Source organism: Staurois parvus, unplaced genomic scaffold, assembly GCF_062004578.1.
Source record: "Staurois parvus isolate SC_StPar_1 unplaced genomic scaffold, SC_StPar_1.0 ptg001335l, whole genome shotgun sequence".
Lineage (NCBI taxonomy): Eukaryota > Metazoa > Chordata > Amphibia > Anura > Ranidae > Staurois > Staurois parvus.
Genome location: NW_028319131.1, coordinates 534,305 through 556,388, shown reverse-complemented (window position 1 = coordinate 556,388; position 22,084 = coordinate 534,305). Strand labels below are relative to the sequence as shown.

Sequence of the window (22,084 nt, the reverse complement as noted above, 5' to 3'; positions counted from 1 at the left end):
TTAGCATGGTGAGCTTTGAAACCTTCTTTATGGAAATACCGTACGTATGGAGTCAAGACAGACCCTCTTCTAGCCTGCACTTAGGGGGATCCACCAAACATGGCAGAGTAAGCCTGAGCAGAGACCATAACCTTCTCTAGGTCTACAGTCAGCCTTTTTAGGTTTGAACCCGGAGGTGAGGAGATGACATATTGTCCTTTGAAAGCTATCCAGCTCCTTTTCTGAGGAGCACCAAGGTCTCTAAAGGTTGTTTAGTACACTTGTGCTCAAAATGTTGCATCCCCTTTGGAGAATTTCAAATATGAAGTCAGTACCATTTTTATAGAAGACACGAATAAGCAGGCAAAACCCATTTCTTTTATTTCTTGTGGGATTCATATTCTGTAACTGGAGGTGATAACAGAATGGCCCAATCAAAAAACAAAGCATGGTAATAAGTAAGCCAATGAAATGTCCCCCTGTTCAAAAGTCTGCATCCCCTTGGTTCTGAATCCTGTGTATGGCCCCTTTTAGCCTCAGTGACAGTGCGCAGTCTTTTGTAATAGTTGTCTATGAGGCCTTACAGATAGTATAGCCGTCCATTCGTCTTGGCAAAATGCCCCCAGGTCATGCAGTCTTTGGTCATCTTACATGAACCGCACATTTGAGATCTCCCAAGAGTAGCTCAATGATATTAAGATGATATTAAGACCACGCCACAACCTTCATCTTTTTCGGATGTAACCCCTGGAGGGTCAACTTGGCCTTGTGCTTAGAGTCATCATCGTGCTGGAAAGTCCAAAATCGTCCCATACTGTAAATTGTCTGCCAGTATTTTCTGATAACATGCTGCATTCACCTTGCCATCAAGATTCCCTATGCCTTTAGAGTTCACTCACCCCCCCCCCCCAAAACTATCAGTGAGCCACCACCATGCTTCACAGTGGGGATGGTATTCTTGTCGCTTTAGACTTTGTTGACCCCTCTGCAAACATAGCACTTATGGTTGTGACCATAAAGCTCTATTTTGGTCTTGTCACTTCAGATTATAGTGTGTCAGAAGCTGTGAGGCATATTGTAAGTGGGCTTTTTTGTGGCATTGATGCAAAAAAAGGGTTCTTTCTGGTAACTTGTCCATGCCACTATTTTTTTGTTCAGGTATCGTTGTATTGTGCTTCGTGAAACAACCATACCGTCTTTTCCAGAGCAGCCTGTATTTCTCCTGAGGTTACCTGTTGGGGTTTTCTTTGTATCCCCAAGACAGTTCTCCAAGAATGTTGTGGATGTTTCTTGGTCTACCTGACCTTGGATTGGTATCAAGAAATCTCTGAAATTTCCACTTCTTAATAAGTGATTGAACAGTACTGACTGGCAAATTCAAGGCTTTGGATATCTTTTTATATTCTTTTCCACCTTTATAAAGTTCCATTACCTAGTTACGCAGGTCTTTTGAGAATTCTTTCCTGCTCCCCATGACTCAGTATCCAGCCTGCTTATTCCATGTGAGAGCTAACAAACCCATTGACTATTTATACACAGACACTAACTGCCATGTAAAAAGCCACAGATGTGGGAAATTAACCTTTATTTACCATTTTAACCCGTGTGTGTCACCTTGTGTGTCTGTACCAAGGCCGAACATTCCGTGGGAGGAAACGTTTGATCCGGGCCATTTGGGTGATTTCTGTTATCATTGGCTCCTAAATCATAAACATCTAAAAGTGATAATAAATGGCTTCATATCATCACTATCCTTAACTACCTGCTAACCGCAGATAGCCGAATGACAGCTTCACTGCGGCTGGCCAGTTCTGGGAGGGCGTCATACGACATCCTCCCACAATGTGCCCTCCCGCACGACCCCAGGGGGGCGCACCTGGCGATCCTAAGGACACAGCTGATCATGTGATGTGGTAAAAGGCCAATCACAGCGGCCTTTTACCACGTGATCATCCGTGTCTAATGACACAGCAGATCACAGGGAAATGCAGTTGCACGCTGTCACAGCGTGAGGAAAGTACTGTCGATAACCGGCAATTGTCAGAGGAGGGATTGGCACCGATCATCAGGGCACTGATGATCAGTGCTCTAATGATCAGTGCCCAGCAGTGCCACCCACCAGTGCTGCCCATCTGTGCCCAGCAGTGCACCCACCTGTGCTCATCAGTGCCACCCATCAGTGCCCAGAAGTGCCTCCCATCAGTGCTGCCCAGCAGTGCCACCCTTCAGTGCCCAGCAGTGCCACCAGTCAGTGCCCAGCAGTGCCATTAGTCAGTGCCGTCAGTCAGTGCTACCCATCAATGCCACCCATCTGTGCCCAGCAGTGCCACCCACCTGTGCCCATCAGTGCACCCACCTGTGCTCATCAGTGCACCCACCTGTGCTCATCAGTGCCACCCATTAGTGCCCAGAAGTGCCTCCCATCAGTGCTGCCCAGCAGTGCCACCAGTCAGTGCCCAGAAGTGCCTCCCATCTGTGCCCAGCAGTGCCACCCACCTGTGCTCATCAGTGCACCCACCTGTGCTCATCAGTGCCCAGAAGTGCCTCCCATCAGTGCCGCCCATCAGTGCTGCCCAGCAGGTCCACCCATCAGTGCCCAGCAGTGCCACCAGTAAGTGCCCAGCAGTGCCATTAGTCAGTGCCGTCAGTCAGTGCCACCCATCAGTGCCGCCTATCAGTGCCAATCAGTGCCGCCCATCAGTGCCCATCATTGTTGCATATCAATGCTAGCTCATCAGTGCCGCCTATCAGTGCCCATCGTTGCATATCAGTGCCAGATCATCAGTGCCGCCTATCAGTGACACCTCATCAGTGCTGCCTAGCAGTGCCTTTCAGTGTTGCCTATCAGTGCAGCTTCATCAATGCACATCAGTGAAGGAGAAAAATTACCTGTTTGCAAAATTTTATAATAGAAACAAAGAAAAAAACATTTTTTTTCACAATTTTTGCTCTTTTTTTGTTTACAGCGCAAATAATGAAATCCCCGGCAGTGAGTAAATACTACCAAAAGAAAGCTCTATTTGTGTGAAAACAATAATGACATTTTCTTATGGGTACAGTGTTGCATGACCGCGTAATTGTCACTCAAAGTGCAACAGCGCTGAAAGCTGAAAATTGGCCTGGGCAGGAAGGGGGTAGAAGTGTCCTGTAGGCAGGAAGGGGGTAGAAGTGTCCTGTAGGCAGGAAGGGGGTAGAAGTGTCCTGTAGGCAGGAAGGGGGTAGAAGTGCCCGGTGGGCAGGAAGGGGGTAGAAGTGTCCTGTAGGCAGGAAGGGGGTAGAAGTGCCCTGTAGGCAGGAATGGGGTAGAAGTGCCCTGTAGGCAGGAAGGGGGTAGAAGTGCCCTGTAGGCAGGAAGGGGGTAGAAGTGCCCGGTAGGCAGGAAGGGGGTAGAAGTGCCCGGTAGGCAGGAAGGGGGTAGAAGTGCCCTGTAGGCAGGAAGGGGGTAGAAGTGTCCTGTAGGCAGGAAGGGGGTAGAAGTGCCCGGTAGGCAGGAAGGGGGTAGAAGTGTCCGGTAGACAGGAAGGGGGTAGAAGTGCCCGGTAGGCAGGAAGGGGGTAGAAGTGTCCTGTAGGCAGGAAGGGGATAGAAGTGGCCGGTAGGCAGGAAGGGGGTAGAAGTACCCGGTAGGCAGGAAGGGGGTAGAAGTGCCCTGTAGGCAGGAAGGGGGTAGAAGTGTTCGGTGGGCAGGAAGGGGGTAGAAGTGTCCTGTAGGCAGGAAGGGGGTATAAGTGCCCTGTAGGCAGGAAGGGGGTAGAAGTGTCCTGTAGGCAGGAAGGGGGTAGAAGTGTTCGGTGGGCAGGAAGGGGGTAGAAGTGTCCTGTAGGCAGGAAGGGGGTATAAGTGCCCTGTAGGCAGGAAGGGGGTAGAAGTGTCCTGTAGGCAGGAAGGGGGTAGAAGTGTCCGGTGGGCAGGAAGGGGGTAGAAGTGCCCAGTAGGCAGGAAGGGGATAGAAGTGGCCGGTAGGCAGGAAGGGGGTAGAGGTGCCCAGTAGGCAGGAAGGGGGTAGAAGTGCCCGGTAGGCAGGAAGAAGGTAGAAGTGCCCGGTAGGCGAAGGGTTAAATAAAATTTTGGGACATGATCAGTCATATATTCTTATCAATGCCAAATTTTCACGATTTCTTCCAGGGGATATAAACTTTTGAACACAACTGTATATTTTTCCCAAATTGTTTTTTAACAATAACAGCTTTCTGACATGCATGGGGCTATAGGAAGAACCAAAAGCACAGAAGAACTTTAGGAACAAACTAATTCATTTAGAGACGTGTTTTTAGGAGAGGACCAACCCTCTCCTTTTTTGGAATCTGTGACACCATCTGTTTCATGAAGGCAACTGACTTTTCTTAGCTTTGCAGTTCCTTTTAGGAAAGCCCACCTTGATCTGAATGGTTGTTAGTAGACTTGAAGATCTGACTTTTATCCCCGGGGAGACATTCACCACCACATTTCATAAGTCACACTCCTAGTCCAATGTGGCACTCATCTCTGGAGGCGCCCAGGAATGTGACGAGAGAAGGATGGTTTTCCCTAATGCCAGTGATTGATGTTCTGCACCTTGATGGTTCAACCACCAGAATGGAGCTGTGGACAGCCTACAAAGCACATGTGGCCGTGATGGCTGTCACCCCGCTGTCCATATTACATGATGTGGAGGAATTCCTCCTCTCTCTTTACATCTACTCATCATTTTACACCTTCACGTATCAGCTTCCAGACTTTCACTAACCTCGCTGCTGATACAGACCGACCTCAAGATCATCTCCCGTCATGTGCTCTGTATTATCGTGCCCTTTATGTTCTGCACAATCACACATTTATTTCAGACCTGCTTAAAGGAACCAATTAGTTTGACATCTAAAGGGGTTACAGATGTGGGGACCCTGCCTTAAACTGGAGTATCCCAAGTCTAAATTTAGTGTAGCCAGACTAAGCGTTGTTTATGTTTTCCTGAGAACTTTAGGTTACTCCCAAGCTCAGTAACATTGCTACTGCCTGCCACCGTTGAGTTTTCTTGAGTAGGTAAAGTATTACGATACAATGTAGTGGGCTATGAGTACTTATTTTGCCTCGGCAAAGCATTGAGGGGTTTATGCTGGTGATGTGGGCTGGGAAATAGGATAAATAATTGCAGAGACCTTATAGATGGGTCCCTGTCTCCCAAACTTCACCAAGAAAGGATGTTCTGTAGGGTGGCAAGGTCCTTCCCATCCATGCTTCTACGTGAGGAGAATGTAGCTGCAGAGAAGTCCAATTTTCGCTTCCCATGCCTGCCTTAGAGATGGAAGCAAGAGCCAATAAAGGGTGTGGGTTTCCTAGCTACCAACCAAGTGCCCTAAACTGGCCTGTGGCAGAGGCATTAAGAGCCCTAACCTGGCCTTTGGTCTGAAGAAACCTAAAGTAGAACTGTAGGCAAAACATTTTTTTTTTCAGTTTTGCCTACAGTTTCTTAGTGTCAGTTTATTTTTTTGCCATCTGTGTCCCATTGGAGAGATTTACCTTTACTTCCTGTCCCATAGCCAAAACAGGAAGTGACAAAATCTCCAAAAAATTAAAGAAATGTCTTGGGGACCCCCAGGTCAAGAACTATTGCCCCGATTGTAAAATTTCCCCTCCTTTGCTTTTCTGGGGACAACCCAAAATTTGGAGTTTCTTTTACTTTTGATGATAATGGTAAACAGGAATAAAAACTGACCGGTGTTCTAATCTCTGTCCACTCTGTCCAAAGCAAAAAAAGTTTTGCCTTTAGGTACACTTTAAAGGTAGTCAACCATCTGAGCCTACATTAACCTGTGGCCAGGGATGGACTGACCATTTGGAAACTCGTGCACTGCCCGAGCGCCCGGGGTCAGTAGGGGGCCCCATGAGATGCCCATGGTACCTTTTTCATAGGCTTTTTTGAGTTTGGGCAAGGACACAGGGGCCCTATGATCCCCTATTGCCCGGGGGCCCCATGAGTTGTCGGTCCGCCCCTACCTGTGGCAGAGAGATAAAGAAATCAACAGCTGACTTGACTTGTGGTAGAGGTCTGTCGGGGCCTAAAGAGTTCCCTGAGAAGTCTACTGAGAAGAGAGACGTTTTGCTGCTGTTTTGGGGTATCATCTACACCTAAAAACTCCTCTCCCCAGAACAACTGAGCCAAACAAACTGCAAAAAGGAAGACTGAAGTGTCAGATTCTGCCTGCAGCTATGGAGCAGGTCACCATTAGAAAGGACGAAGAGTTCGATAAAATTCAGCATCCCCTATGCGGTCATTGCTACACAGGAACTAAGGACACTAGAACGGCCAGTTCTTAGTGGACACTTGCTTCAGTCTGGAGCTGAGTTTGAAACTTTTATCTCTTGGAGAGCCAAAGTGATTAGATTTTCTTGAAGTAGTTTGTGTTTCTGACTCTCCCATATTGTTTAGGTGGATGGGTACCTCAGGTATTTGTGTGTACACTACAAAGAATCCATGGAGTAAAAATAATATAGCATTGTAATGGTCGTGATGGTTGGCTGGACTGGGAATTCCAGTGGAGCTCTTTAATGGTCATGATGATTGACTGGAACTGGGAATGCCAGTGAAAAAATGTAATCTTCATGGTGGTTGACTGGAACTGGGAATTCCAGTGGAGCTCTTTAATTTCCATGGTGGTTGGCTGGAACTAGGAATTCCCGTGGAGTTTTTTAATGGTCATGGTGTTTGGCTTGAACTGGAAATTCCAATGAAGCTATTTAATGGTCACTGTGGTTGGCTGGAACTGAGATTTCCAGTGGAGTGCTATAATGGTCCTGGTTGTTGACTGGAACTGGGAATTCCAGTGGAGTACTATAATGGTCCTGGTGGTTGACTGGAACTGGGAATTCCAGTGGAGTGCTATAATGGTCCTGGTGGTTGACTGGAACTGGGAATTCCAGTGGAGTAATTTAACAGAAACGGAGAATGACTGGAACTGGGATTTCCAGTGGAGCTATTTAACGGTCATGGTGGTTGGCTGGAACTAGGAGTTTCAGTTAAGCTATGTAGGGGTCATGGTGGTTGTCTGGAACTGAGAATACCAGTGAAGCACTCTAATGGTAATGGTGTTTGAGTGGAACTGAGAATTCCATTGGAGCTCTTTAAGGTCATGATGGTTGACTGGAACCAAGAAGTAAATTGGAGCTATTTATTGGTCATGGTGGTTGGCTGGAACTGGCAGTTCCGGTGGAGCTCTTTAGTGATCATGGTGGCTGACTTGAATCAAGAAGTCAAGTGGAGCTATTTAATGATCATGGTGGTAGGCTGGAACTGGGAATTTCATTGGAGCTTTTCAATGGTCACGATGGTTGACTGGATCTGAGAAGTCAAGTGAAGCTCTTCAATGGTCGTATTGGTTGAGTGGAACTGGTAATTACAGTGGAGCTATTTTAGGGTTATCGTGGTTGCCTGGAACAGGAAATTCTGGTGGAGCTTTTAATGGTTATACTGGAACCGAGAAGTTAAGTGGATCAATTTAATGGTCATGATGGTTGGCTGGAACTAGGAATTCCAGTGAAGCTATTGAAGTTTTTAGGTGATATAAGAATCTAGTCTGAGATTTTTTTTTCAGGAGCAATAAAGTAAAACCGAATGATACGTTTTGGATAGTGCTGTCCAGCCTGGGACTCACATGTTCACTCTGGCACTCATCATGTGCACCTGGCAACCAAGGCAGCTAAGTTAATATGGATGCCAGTGTTTTCATTCTCTGAATGGTCCTGAAAGAGAAGGAAACTGGCACAACACACATGAAAAGAGACTGTAGTGCTGCCCCAAAGGACTGTGAGAAGCTTTCTGAATCTGACTGCAATTGCAATGTATTATAGAGAATTCAGATCAAAGAGACCTAGTACAGGAAGGCCCGGAGTAAGAAGAAAGAAGACCTGAACGAAGGGGTTAAAGGGGGTTGGGAGAGGCAGAGTCACATTAGCATAAGGGGGAGTCAAAATAGTTAAGGAAGGAGTTGGGGAGCTACGAGGGGTGGTCTTACAGGGTGTGGCAGGGGTGGTCTTACAGGGTGTGGCAGGGTTTTCAGTCTGAAGAGAGTTTTCACAGGGCAAACTTCCCTCCCGCCCGCCCGTTGTTTGATGGTTTGTCTTGGTGGTGGTTGTGCCTTGCTTTTACAGCCTTTATGGGTGTAAAGCAATCAGTGTAAAAAAAAAACAAAAAAAGAAAAACCTTCATCACCCCCCACAAGTAATACACTGTACTGCTAGGGTGACGGTATGTTAAAAAAATATATATATATATATTAATATAAAAAAATTAAATAAAAATGTAGACAAATTATAATTTTTGGTTATAAACTAATTTGGGTTATTTTTTTTTTTACTAAAAAGATAATTGAATAAATTTTGGCCGAGATTTATGAAGAAAGAATTATTTGCAAAATTGTATAAGAAAAACACTTTTTTTCAACATTTTTGGACTTTTTCATTTATAGAGCAAAAAAAAAAAAAAAAATCCCAGTGGTGAATAAATACCACTAAAATAAAGCTTTACCTGTCTCTAAAAAATTCATATGGGTACAGTGTTGCATGACCGTACAATTGTCATTCAAAGTGTGATAGCGCTGAGAGCTGAAAATTGGCCTGGGGGCAGGAAGGGGGTGAAAGTGTCCGGACTGGAAGGGGGGGGGGAAATGTCCGGACAGGAAGGGGGTGAAAGTGTCCGGACTGGAAGGGGGGAAAGTGTCCGGACTGGAAGGGGGGGGGGAAGTGTCCAGACAGGAAGGGGGTGAAAGTGTCCGGACTGGAAGGGGGGGGGGGGGGTGAAAGTGTCCGGACTGGAAGGGGGTGAAAGTGTCCGAACAAGAAGGGGGTGAAAGTGTCCGGACTGGAAGGGGTGAAAGTGTCCGGACTGGAAGGGGGGGGGGGGGAAAGTGTCCGGACTGGAAGGGGGTGAAAGTGTCTGGACAGGAAGGGGGTGAAAGTGTCCAGACTGGAAGGGGGTGAAAGTGTCCGAACAGGAAGGGGGTGAAAGTGTCCGGACTGGAAGGGGGTGAAAGTGTCCGAACAGGAAGGGGGTGAAAGTGTCCGGACTGGAAGGGGGTGAAAGTGTCCGGACTGGAAGGGGGTGAAAGTGTCCGGACAGGAAGGGGGTGAAAGTGTCCGGACTGGAAGGGGGTGAAAGTGTCCGGACTGGAAGGGGGTGAAAGTGTCCGGACTGGAAGGGGGTGAAAGTGTCCGGACTGGAAGGGGGTGAAAGTGTCCGGACTGGAAGGGGGGGGGAGGAAGTGTCCAGACTGGAAGGGGGGGAAAGTGTCCGGACTGGAAGGGGGGGGGGAAGTGTCCGGACTGGAAGGGGGTGAAAGTGTCTGGACTGGAAGGGGGTGAAAGTGTCCGGACTGGAAGGGGGTGAAAGTGTCCGGACTGGAAGGGGGTGAAAGTGTCCGGACTGGAAGGGGGTGAAAGTGTCCGGACTGGAAGGGGTGAAAGTGTCCGGACTGCAAGGGGGGGGGAGGAAGTGTCCGAACTGGAAGGGGGGGAAAGTGTCCGGACTGGAAGGGGGGGGGAGGAAGTGTCCGGACTGGAAGGGGGGGAAAGTGTCCGGACTGGAAGGGGGGGGGAAGTGTCCGGACTGGAAGGGGGTGAAAGTGTCTGGACTGGAAGGGGGTGAAAGTGTCCGGACTGGAAGGGGGTGAAAGTGTCCGGACTGGAAGGGGGTGAAAGTGTCCGGACTGGAAGGGGGTGAAAGTGTCCGGACTGGAAGGGGTGAAAGTGTCCGGACTGCAAGGGGGGGGGGAGGAAGTGTCCGAACTGGAAGGGGGGGAAAGTGTCCGGACTGGAAGGGGTTGAAAGTGTCCGGACTGGAAGGGGGGGAAAGTGTCCGGACTGGAAGGGGGGGAAAGTGTCCGGATTGGAAGGGGGGGAAAGTGTCCGGATTGGAAAGGGGGGAAAGTGTCCGGATTGGAAGGGGGGAAAGTGTCCGGACTGGAAGGGGGGGAAAGTGTCCGGACTGGAAGGGGGTGAAAGTGTCCGGACTGGAAGGGGGGGAAAGTGTCCGGACTGGAAGGGGTGAAAGTGTCCGGACTGGAAGGGGGGGAAAGTGTCCGGACTGTAAGGGGGGGGGGGAGTGTCCGGACTGGAAGGGGTGAAAGTGTCCGGACTGGAAGGGGGTGAAAGTGTCCAGACTGGAAGGGGGTGAAAGTGTCCGAACAGGAAGGGGGTGAAAGTGTCCGGACTGGAAGGGAATGAAAGTGTCCGAACAGGAAGGGGGTGAAAGTGTCCGGACTGGAAGGGGGTGAAAGTGTCCGAACAGGAAGGGGGTGAAAGTGTCCGGACTGGAAGGGGGTGAAAGTGTCCGGACTGGAAGGGGGTGAAAGTGTCCGGACAGGAAGGGGGTGAAAGTGTCCGGACTGGAAGGGGGTGAAAGTGTCCGGACTGGAAGGGGGTGAAAGTGTCCGGACTGGAAGGGGGTGAAAGTGTCCGGACTGGAAGGGGGGGGGAGGAAGTGTCCAGACTGGAAGGGGGGGAAAGTGTCCGGACTGGAAGGGGGGGGGAAGTGTCCGGACTGGAAGGGGGTGAAAGTGTCTGGACTGGAAGGGGGTGAAAGTGTCCGGACTGGAAGGGGGTGAAAGTGTCCGGACTGGAAGGGGGTGAAAGTGTCCGGACTGGAAGGGGGTGAAAGTGTCCGGACTGGAAGGGGTGAAAGTGTCCGGACTGCAAGGGGGGGGGGGAGGAAGTGTCCGAACTGGAAGGGGGGGAAAGTGTCCGGACTGGAAGGGGGGGGGAGGAAGTGTCCGGACTGGAAGGGGGGGAAAGTGTCCGGACTGGAAGGGGGGGGGGAAGTGTCCGGACTGGAAGGGGGTGAAAGTGTCTGGACTGGAAGGGGGTGAAAGTGTCCGGACTGGAAGGGGGTGAAAGTGTCCGGACTGGAAGGGGGTGAAAGTGTCCGGACTGGAAGGGGGTGAAAGTGTCCGGACTGGAAGGGGTGAAAGTGTCCGGACTGCAAGGGGGGGGGGGAGGAAGTGTCCGAACTGGAAGGGGGGGAAAGTGTCCGGACTGGAAGGGGTTGAAAGTGTCCGGACTGGAAGGGGGGGAAAGTGTCCGGACTGGAAGGGGGGGAAAGTGTCCGGATTGGAAGGGGGGGAAAGTGTCCGGATTGGAAAGGGGGGAAAGTGTCCGGATTGGAAGGGGGGAAAGTGTCCGGACTGGAAGGGGGGGAAAGTGTCCGGACTGGAAGGGGGTGAAAGTGTCCGGACTGGAAGGGGGGGAAAGTGTCCGGACTGGAAGGGGTGAAAGTGTCCGGACTGGAAGGGGGGGAAAGTGTCCGGACTGTAAGGGGGGGGGGGAGTGTCCGGACTGGAAGGGGTGAAAGTGTCCGGACTGGAAGGGGGTGAAAGTGTCCAGACTGGAAGGGGGTGAAAGTGTCCGAACAGGAAGGGGGTGAAAGTGTCCGGACTGGAAGGGGGTGAAAGTGTCCGAACAGGAAGGGGGTGAAAGTGTCCGGACTGGAAGGGGGTGAAAGTGTCCGGACTGGAAGGGGGTGAAAGTGTCCGAACAGGAAGGGGGTGAAAGTGTCCGGACTGGAAGGGGGTGAAAGTGTCTGGACTGGAAGGGGTGAAAGTGTCCGGACTGGAAGGGGGTGAAAGTGTCCGGACTGGAAGGGGGTGAAAGTGTCCGAACAGGAAGGGGGTGAAAGTGTCCGGACTGGAAGGGGGTGAAAGTGTCCGGACTGGAAGGGGGTGAAAGTGTCCGGACAGGAAGGGGGTGAAAGTGTCCGGACTGGAAGGGGGTGAAAGTGTCCGGACTGGAAGGGGGTGAAAGTGTCTGGACTGGAAGGGGGGGGAGGAAGTGTCCAGACTGGAAGGGGGGGAAAGTGTCCGGACTGGAAGGGGGGGGGGAAGTGTCCGGACTGGAAGTGGGTGAAAGTGTCCGGACTGGAAGGGGGTGAAAGTGTCCGAACCGGAAGGGGGTGAAAGTGTCCGGACTGGAAGGGGGTGAAAGTGTCCGAACAGGAAGGGGGTGAAAGTGTCCGGACTGGAAGGGGGTGAAAGTGTCCGGACTGGAAGGGGGTGAAAGTGTCCGGACAGGAAGGGGGTGAAAGTGTCCGGACTGGAAGGGGGTGAAAGTGTGCGGACTGGAAGGGGGTGAAAGTGTCCGGACTGGAAGGGGGTGAAAGTGTCCGGACTGGAAGGGGGTGAAAGTGTCCGGACTGGAAGGGGGGGGGAGGAAGTGTCCAGACTGGAAGGGGGGGAAAGTGTCCGGACTGGAAGGGGGGGGGAAGTGTCCGGACTGGAAGGGGGTGAAAGTGTCCGGACTGGAAGGGGGTGAAAGTGTCCGGACTGGAAGGGGGTGAAAGTGTCCGGACTGGAAGGGGTGAAAGTGTCCGGACTGCAAGGGGGGGGGGGAGGAAGTGTCCAAACTGGAAGGGGGGGAAAGTGTCCGGACTGGAAGGGGTTGAAAGTGTCCGGACTGGAAGGGGGGGAAAGTGTCCGGACTGGAAGGGGGGGAAAGTGTCCGGATTGGAAGGGGGGGAAAGTGTCCGGATTGTAAAGGGGGGAAAGTGTCCGGATTGGAAGGGGGGAAAGTGTCCGGACTGGAAGGGGGGGAAAGTGTCCGGACTGGAAGGGGGTGAAAGTGTCCGGACTGGAAGGGGGGGAAAGTGTCCGGACTGGAAGGGGGGGAAAGTGTCCGGACTGGAAGGGGGGGAAAGTGTCCGGACTGGAAGGGGGGGAAAGTGTCCGGACTGGAAGGGGGGAAAGTGTCCGGACTGGAAGGGGGGGAAAGTGTCCAGACTGGAAGGGGGGAAAGTGTCCAGACTGGAAGGGGGGAAAGTGTCCGGACTGGAAGGGGGGTGAAAGCGTCCGGACTGGAATGGGGGTGAAAGCATCCGGACTGGAAGGGGGGGAAAGTGTATGGACTGGAAGGGGGGGGAAGTGTCCGGACTGGAAGGGGGGGGGAAGTGTCCGGACTGGAAGGGGAGGAAAGTGTCCGGACTGGAAGGGGGGGAAAGTGTTCGGACTGGAAGGGGGGAGAAAGTGTCCAGACTGGAAGGGGGGAAAGTGTCCGGACTGGAAGGGGGGAAAGTGTCCGGACTGGAAGGGGGGAAAGTGTCCGGACTGGAAGGGGGGGGGAAAGTGTCCGGACTGGAAGGGGGGGAGGGTTCGGACTGGAAGGGGGAAAAAGTGTCTGGACTGGAGGGGGAAAAGTGTCTGGACTGGAGGGGGAAAAGTGTCTGGACTGGAAGGGGTGAAAGTGTCCGGACTGGAAGGGGGTGAAAGTGTCCGGACTGGAAGGGGGGAAAGTGTCCGGACTGGAAGGGGGGGAAAGTGTCCGGACTGGAAGGGGGGGAAAGTGTCCGGACTGGAAGGGGGGGGAAAGTGTCCGGACTGGAAGGGGGGGAAAGTGTCCGGACTGGAAGGGGGGGAAAGTGTCCGGACTGGAAGGGGGGAAAGTGTCCGGACTGGAAGGGGGGGAAAGTGTCCGGACTGGAACGGGGGGAAAGTGTCCGGACTGGAAGGGGGGGAAAGTGTCCGGACTGGAAGGGGGTGAAAGTGTCCGGACTGGAAGGGGGGGAAAGTGTCCGGACTGGAAGGGGGGGAAAGTGTCCGGACTGGAAGTGGTTAATGGCACCCACACACGTCTCGCAGGGGCAGCACGTGTGCCTGTGGCGCAGATCATGGTACACGCCTTTCCCGTAGTGTGAACCGGCCCTAAGCCCAGGTTCACACTAGTGCTGCTGCATTTTGATGCATTTTTCAGTCTTTTTTGTACTGCAACTTTGTGCGTTTTTCATGCATGACATTTTTTTTTCATAGGAGGAGACTGGATTTTAAACACAAAATGCCCGTATATTCATTTTACATACATTTTTGGTGCGTTTCTGATGAAGCCTATGGAGCCAAAATTGTGCTGCAATTGCAACAAAGATGTGTTTGTGTTTTTTAAAAAATGCATTGCATTGACGTCAATGGGCACCATCATTTCCACTATCGGGAAATGCAGGAGAAAACCCACTCACGTGGCCGGGGCCTAAAGGTAAAAGTCTCCAATCTGATGTCGCTGAAGTCTCTGAAGTTTCAGACGCGGGGAAATGTTCGATGTTGGGAGTGCCTTCGCCGCGCTCCGGATTAAGCTGCCATCTTTGACGGCAGCCCATCCGTCTCCGAAGCTTCCCACTCCCACATTGATCCGATCCGGGACGCCGAGAGCTGCTGGGATTGGGATCTTGGCAGCGGGAGGCGCGGTGGAGGCTTTCCAGCTCCGTAATTGAAAACAGCTTCCTTGTCACTCCGGCGAGCCAGAGACTTTTTTTTTTTCTGGCTTCTGGTGTGAGAGAACGAGGAACTCTCCCAGGACCTGGAAGGGGCAGCCGCTCACTTTTCGGAAACTGGAAAAGTGGGAAGAGGCGTGCGGGAGGAAGAGAGCGAGGAAGGGGCCGGTGTGTGCCAGCGACTCCGCCGTCCGCGCACCTGCTCACCGCCGCTGCCAAATGCGATGCAGATGAGCGCCGCGCTCACAGGAAGAGAAATATTATCTCCTTGTCTCCGTCTATTGTTCACAGGCAGAGGAGGTGAGAAGCAGGATGCCGGCGGCGCGGGGTTCCTGGACGATCGAAGCAGCTGCCATTCTCCATAAAGTCGATGTAAGCCCGGCCGCTACGATCTCATAGAGGATCGAATGGGATGAAGTCACTTCAATAACTATGGTCATTATTTTAAATATTGAAATATTCCCTGGTGATCCTGCCAATAAGGTGCTTGCTCAGTCACTTCCTGTTATAGGGTGACAACGCTCCATCCTTGTCTCCCATTTGCTATCCTGTGTTGGCACCCTGTCTCATAGGCATCACTTCCATTTGTAGGGTGACTACGCTTTCCTGTCTCCTGATTGCTGTCATGGGTTGTCACCTTGTCACACAGGGATGGAGTGTTCGCAACCTATAAAGGGTATTATGTAACCATGAAGTAACAAGGTGACAACCCATGAAAGCAATTCGGAGAAAGGAAAGTGTTGTCACCCTCTAAGAGGAAGTAAAGCTTGTATGAAAGAGTAACAACGTAGGAGATCAAATGGGAGACAAGGACGGAGCGTTGTCATCCTGTAGCAGGAAGTGAAGCATATGTGACATGGTGACAAGACAAGAGATTAAATAGGAGACAAGAATGTAGCGTTGTCACCCTATAACAGGAAGTGAAGCCTATGTGACAATGTGACAACACATAAGAGCAATTTTAAAACATGACAGCATTGCCATCCTACAAGAGGGTGACAACAGAGGAGAGTAAATGGGAGACTAGTATAGAGTGTTGTCACCCTATAACAGGAAGCGAAGCCTATGTGACAGAGTGGTAACACAGGAGAGTAATTGGGAAACCAGGACGGAGCGTTGTCATCTTGTGTCAGGAAGTGAAGCATATCTGACATGGTGACAAGACAAGAGATTAAATAGGAGACAGGAATGGTGCGTTGTCACCCTATAGCAGGAAGTGAAGCCTGTGTGACAAAGTGACAACACATAAGAGAAATTAGGAGACATGACAGCATTGTCATCCTACAAGAGGGTGACAACAGAGGAGAGCAAATGGGAGACCAATACGGAGTGTTGTCACCCTATAACAGGAAGCGAAGCCTATGTGACAGAGTGGTAACACAGGAGAGTAATTGGGAAACCAGGACGGAGCGTTGTCATCTTGTATCAGGAAGTGAAGCATATGTGACATGGTGACAAGACAAGAGATTAAATGGGAGACAAGAATGTAGCGTTGTCACCCTATAACAGGAAGTGAAGCCTATGTGACAAAGTAACATATAAGAGCAATTAGGAGACAGGACAGCATTGTCATCCTACAAGAGGGTGACAACACAGGAGAGCAAATGGGAGACCGGTATGGAGTGTTGTCATCCTATAAATGGAAGTGAAGCCTGTGTCCGATTTGTTCTCATTTCTTGGCAGTCACAGTCTACACTTCCAGTTATAGGGTGACAACACTCCATCCTCATCTCCCATTTTCTGTCCTGTGTTGTCAACCTGTTATACAGGCTTCACTTTCTCTTAGAGGGTGACAACACTTTCTTGTCTCCCAATTTCTCCCATGGGTTGTCACCATGTCACAGAGGCTTTCTGTTATAAGATGACAACAAAGGAGAGCAAATGAGAAACAGAGATGGAGTGCTGTCATCTTATAACAGAAAGTGAAGCCTATGTGACATGGGGGGCAACCCATGAGAGCAACTAGGAGACAAGAAAGCATTGTCACCCTATAAGAGGAGTATGTATAACAGAGTGACAACACATGAAAGCAAATGGGAGATGAGGAAGGACTGTTGTCATCCTATAACAGGAAGTGAAGCCTGTAGGACAGGGTGACAATACAAGACAGCAAATGGGAGACAGGGAAGGAGTGTTGTCATCCTATAACAGGAAGTGAAGCCTTAGTGACAAGGTGACAACACATGAAAGCAAATGGGAGACAAGGAAGGAGTGTTGTCATCCTATAACAGGAAGTGAAACCTGTAGGACAGGGTGACAACACATGAAAGTAAATGGAAGACAAGGAAGGACTGTTGTCATCCTATAACAGGAAGCGAAGCCTGTAGGACAGGGTGACAACACAAGACAGCAAATGGGAGACAGGGATGGAGTGTTGTCATCCTATAACAGGAAGTGAAGCCTTAGTGACTTGCTGACAACACATGAGAACAAACGGGAGACAGGGATGGAGTGTTGTCATCCTATAAAAAGAAGTGAAGCCTGTAGGACAGGGTGACAACACAGGTCAGCAAATGGGAGACAGGGATGGAGTGTTGTCATCCTATAACAGGAAGTGAAGCCTGTAGGACAGGGTGACAACACAGGACAGCAAATGGGAGATATGGATGGAGTGTTGTCATCCTGTCATTCCTCAGTAGTTTGTGTGGCCCCCACGTGCTTGTATACATGCCTGACAACGTCGGGGGAGGCTCCTAATGAGACCACGGATGGTGTCCTGGGGGATTTCCTCCCAGATCTGGACCAGGGCATCACTGAGCTCCTGGACAATCTGAGGTGCAATCTGGTGGCGTCGGATGAACTGAAACATATCATCCCAGAGGGGTTCTATTGGATTTAGGTCAGGCGAGCATGGGGGCCATTCAATGGTATCAATTCCTTCATCCTCCAGGAACTGCCTGCATACTCTCCCCACATGAGGCCAGGCATTGTCATGCACCAGGAGGAACCCAGGACCCACTGCATCAGGAGGAACCCAGGACCCACTGCATCAGGAGGAACCCAGGACCCCCTGCACCGGGAGGAACCCATGAACCACTGCACCAGCGTAGGGTCTGACAATGGGTCCAAGGATTTCATCCCGATACCTAATGGCAGTCACGGGGCCATTGTCTGGCCTGTAGAGGTCTGTGTGTCCCTCCATGGAGATGCCTCCCCAGACCATCACTGACCCCCCACCAATACGGTCATGCTGAACCATGTTACAGGCAGCAGAACGTTCTCCATGGCTTCTCCAGACCCTTTCACATCTGTCACATGTGCTCAGGGGGAACCTGCTCTCATCTGTGAAAAGCACAGGGCGCCTGTGGTGGACCTGCCAATTCTGGGGTTCACTGGCAAATGCCAATTCAGCTCTATGGTGCTGGGCAGTGAGCACAGGGCCCACTAGAGGATGTCGGGCCCTCAGGCCACCCTCATGAAGTCTGTTTCTGATTGGTCAGAGACATTCACGCCAGTGGCCTGCTGGAGGTCATTTTGTAGGGCTCTGGCAGGGCTCATCCTGTTCCTCCTTGCACAAAGGAGCAGATACCAGTCCTGCTGATGGGTTAAGGACCTTCTACGGCCCTGTCCAGCTCTCCTAGAGGAACTGCCTGTCTCCTGGAATCTCCTCCATGCTCTTGAGACTGTGCTGGGAGACACAGCAAACCTTCTGGCAATGTAGAAGGAATAGCACTATCCTTTCTCAAAATAGAATCCCCATCAAGTTACTACCACAATCCTTCCCCTGAAGTACAAACAATCATCAAAATAAAGTAAACTTGATTACCATCTAATCACAATATAGTGTGAATATAAAAACTTAAATAGTCACCCAAAATATTAAAAATAAAAATAAATATAAATAAAATAAAGAAAAAAAAATATAGAAAAAAATATATAAAAAAAATATATATAAAAAAATATATAAAAAATCACAATCAAAAACACCCAAAAATCCAAAAAAAAAAAAAAAAAAAAATCCAAAACAAGAAGGAGTCCCAAAATTTGAAGGAGTCCCAAAATTTTCCAAATCTTTATCTGTGATATCTTAATTCTTCATATCTTCCAACATTCTTAGTGATATACTTCAAACCCGATCTTCATATACCTCAAGAAAAAAGAGCTCAACATGTGTGATATCTTCAAAAACAGAGTTATCTAAACAACTGTGCCACACGTGTTTCATGCACATAAAAATAAAAATATATGTGCCACCATAACCGTGAGAAAAAGATAGCCCTCAGCCTTAGGAGTCAATCCACTGCATACCACCAACGAGAGTTCATAGTTACCCTCACAGTGATATCAAGGGTCTGAGTATTGCCTTCCACTTTATAGGTATTCTTTCAGCCTTTCCAGCCACTTCCCACAGACCTCAATAACAGACCATGGATCAGTATATGTCAAAAACACTTATAACACTTTATTGTAGCAACTTACATTCAAGTAAGATAACATCAGCTTCACAAACGATATATTCCCAATCCTTCCTCTCATCGCCAGTGTATAGATTGCCACACTATCTCACCTCCGAGGGAGGAATGATTGCCGTGGGTTCCTAGTCCCTCAAAGCCCCATGAGGATTGCAGTAAACACATCCGCATGTACCAGGATCAAAGATGGCCGTCGCCGCACTTCCGGAAGAGCGTACCTACGTCACCACGTCACGTGCCCCGGACGCGTTTCGTCACATCCGACTTTTTCAACAGGGATACAGACGTGATTCCTCATTCCCCTTAAATACCAACCAAGGCGGGGAAAATAATTACCGCGGCCATTTTACATCCTGGAACATCGGATCTCCTCACTCACTTATATACAATATGTCAGGGCAATTGAAACGGGACACAGGGCCATTGGGACAAAACATTTCAATACAACCATCATTGGAATGGCAAAAAGCTATTACCCACACATCCCCCAATACATCAACCGTTCTAAGCCAAAACATCACAGTACTTTATAAGGATAAAATAACCATCAGGGTCCAGTAAGAACTCCTATACAGGCAATTTAAATAAAATAAAATCAAATATCTAAATGACCAATGAATTATATAGATTACAATAAAATCCCTCCCCTCCCAAATATAAATGTCACCAGATATCTCTTTTAATACAGAACCATTTATATTTGGGAGGGGAGGGATTTTATTGTAATCTATATAATTCATTGGTCATTTAGATATTTGATTTTATTTTATTTAAATTGCCTGTATAGGAGTTCTTACTGGACCCTGATGGTTATTTTATCCTTATAAAGTACTGTGATGTTTTGGCTTAGAACGGTTGATGTATTGGGGGATGTGTGGGTAATAGCTTTTTGCCATTCCAATGATGGTTGTATTGAAATGTTTTGTCCCAATGGCCCTGTGTCCCGTTTCAATTGCCCTGACATATTGTATATAAGTGAGTGAGGAGATCCGATGTTCCAGGATGTAAAATGGCCGCGGTAATTATTTTCCCCGCCTTGGTTGGTATTTAAGGGGAATGAGGAATCACGTCTGTATCCCTGTTGAAAAAGTCGGATGTGACGAAACGCGTCCGGGGCACGTGACGTGGTGACGTAGGTACGCTCTTCCGGAAGTGCGGCGACGGCCATCTTTGATCCTGGTACATGCGGATGTGTTTACTGCAATCCTCATGGGGCTTTGAGGGACTAGGAACCCACGGCAATCATTCCTCCCTCGGAGGTGAGATAGTGTGGCAATCTATACACTGGCGATGAGAGGAAGGATTGGGAATATATCGTTTGTGAAGCTGATGTTATCTTACTTGAATGTAAGTTGCTACAATAAAGTGTTATAAGTGTTTTTGACATATACTGATCCATGGTCTGTTATTGAGGTCTGTGGGAAGTGGCTGGAAAGGCTGAAAGAATATCCTTAAAGTGGAAGGCAATACTCAGACCCTTGATATCACTGTGAGGGTAACTATGAACTCTCGTTGGTGGTATGCAGTGGATTGACTCCTAAGGCTGAGGGCTATCTTTTTCTCACGGTTATGGTGGCACATATATTTTTATTTTTATGTGCATGAAACACGTGTGGCACAGTTGTTTAGATAACTCTGTTTTTGAAGATATCACACATGTTGAGCTCTTTTTTCTTGAGGTATATGAAGATCGGGTTTGAAGTATATCACTAAGAATGTTGGAAGATATGAAGAATTAAGATATCACAGATAAAGATTTGGAAAATTTTGGGACTCCTTCAAATTTTGGGACTCCTTCTTGTTTTGGATTTTTTTTTTTTTTTTTTTTTTTTTTTTGGATTTTTGGGTGTTTTTGATTGTGATTTTTTATATATATTTTTATATATTTTTTTTTATATATTTTTTTCTATATTTTTTTTCTTTATTTTATTTATATTTAAAACCTTCTGGCAATGGCACGTATTGATGTGCCATCCTGGAGGAGTTGGACTGCCTGTGCAACCTCTGTAGGGTCCAGGTATGACCTCATGCTACCAGTAGTGACACTGACCCGAGCCAAATGCAAAACTAGTGATAAACAGTCAGAAAAGATGAGTAGAGAAAAAATGTCAGTGGCCTCCACCTGTAAAACCATTCCTGTTTTGGGGGTCATCTCATTGTTGCCCATCTAGTGCACCTGTTGTTAATTTAATCAACACCAAAGCAGCTGAAACTGAATAACAACTCCCTCTGTGACTTACCTGACCAGATCCATATCCCAGGAATTTCATGGACTTGATGCTAAACTCGGATTACAAAGTCTTCCTTTCATTTTTTTGAGCAGTATATATATATATCTGCCATGTCTCCACATAAGCCTAGCTAACATTTTTTGTCTATTATATGTATTATATATGTATGTTGTATTATTACATGTATTTCTATGTACTTGTCTGTATACCTAATTTGTATATTTTTACATGCAGACGCACTATTCTCCCTGACATTCAAGTTGCGGTCCTGAAGAAGCCAAATGCCCCGGCGAAACACGTTGACCAATTTTTGATTTTTCACATTGTAATTTTGTATCTATGTGTCAAGTGATTAATATGCCTGCAAGGGAGGCACTTTGTAATTATTTGTGTCCTTCTTTTACTGGCCCCCCTTTTTGGGGTTATGTTTGTACTATGAGTGTTATAGAGAGTATATGACTGTTTTATGTCAATAAATGGCTGTATGTATTTTATTGTGTGGTCTCTTACTGTGCCCAAAAATCCATTATTTTTTCCGTACTTATTATTTTTTTCTTGTCTTCATTAGGAAACTTTTTTGGTATATATATATATATATATACACACCGTGTTCCAAAATATTATGCAAATGATATTTTCTCATTTCCCTCAATAATTGCTGTAAATAACAGTCGGCAGAATTCTCAGGTGACAACTAGAAGAGGACAATTCACATTTTATTGAACAAACCTCCTAATGATAACAGGATTTTTGTTCCGGATTATTCCGCACAGGAAGTTTCAGAACACTTTCTAGGTTGTAAAGAACTGAAAATTGTCATTTGTTGTGTTTGCAGCAAATTTACTGAAATCAAAAGCTATTTCAATCAAACTTTTACCAACATTGTAACTTTGTAAACATTTGAAGCGGTCACGTTACATTGTAACATAGGAGCCCTTATCTGATAGCAGATCACAAGTCTCGCATCCATTGAACTTGGGAGTTTTTGGACAGTTTCTGCTTGAATTTGTTTGCAAGATGTCAGAATAGCCTCCCAGAGCTGCTGTTTGGATGTAAACTGCCTCCCACCCTCATAGATCTTTTGCTTGAGGATGCTCCAAAGGTTCTCAATAGGATTGAGGTCAGGGGAGGATGGAGGCCACACCATGACTTTCTCTCCTTTTATCCCCATAGCAGCCATTGATGCAGAGGTATTCTTTGCAGCATGAGATGGTGCATTGTCATGCATGAAGATGATTTTATTACGG

The 22,084-nt window shown here is 48.5% G+C and overlaps 1 long non-coding RNA gene across 1 annotated transcript; it reads left to right on the top strand.

Annotated features, from left to right (window-relative positions):
• The first annotated feature begins 14,269 nt into the window (after positions 1–14,269).
• On the top strand, positions 14,270–21,326 carry LOC149436818 (uncharacterized). Its single transcript, XR_016308262.1, has 2 exons — positions 14,270–14,566; positions 21,072–21,326. It is a non-coding gene; the product is annotated as an uncharacterized LOC149436818 (long non-coding RNA).
• Positions 21,327–22,084: the final 758 nt, after the last annotated feature.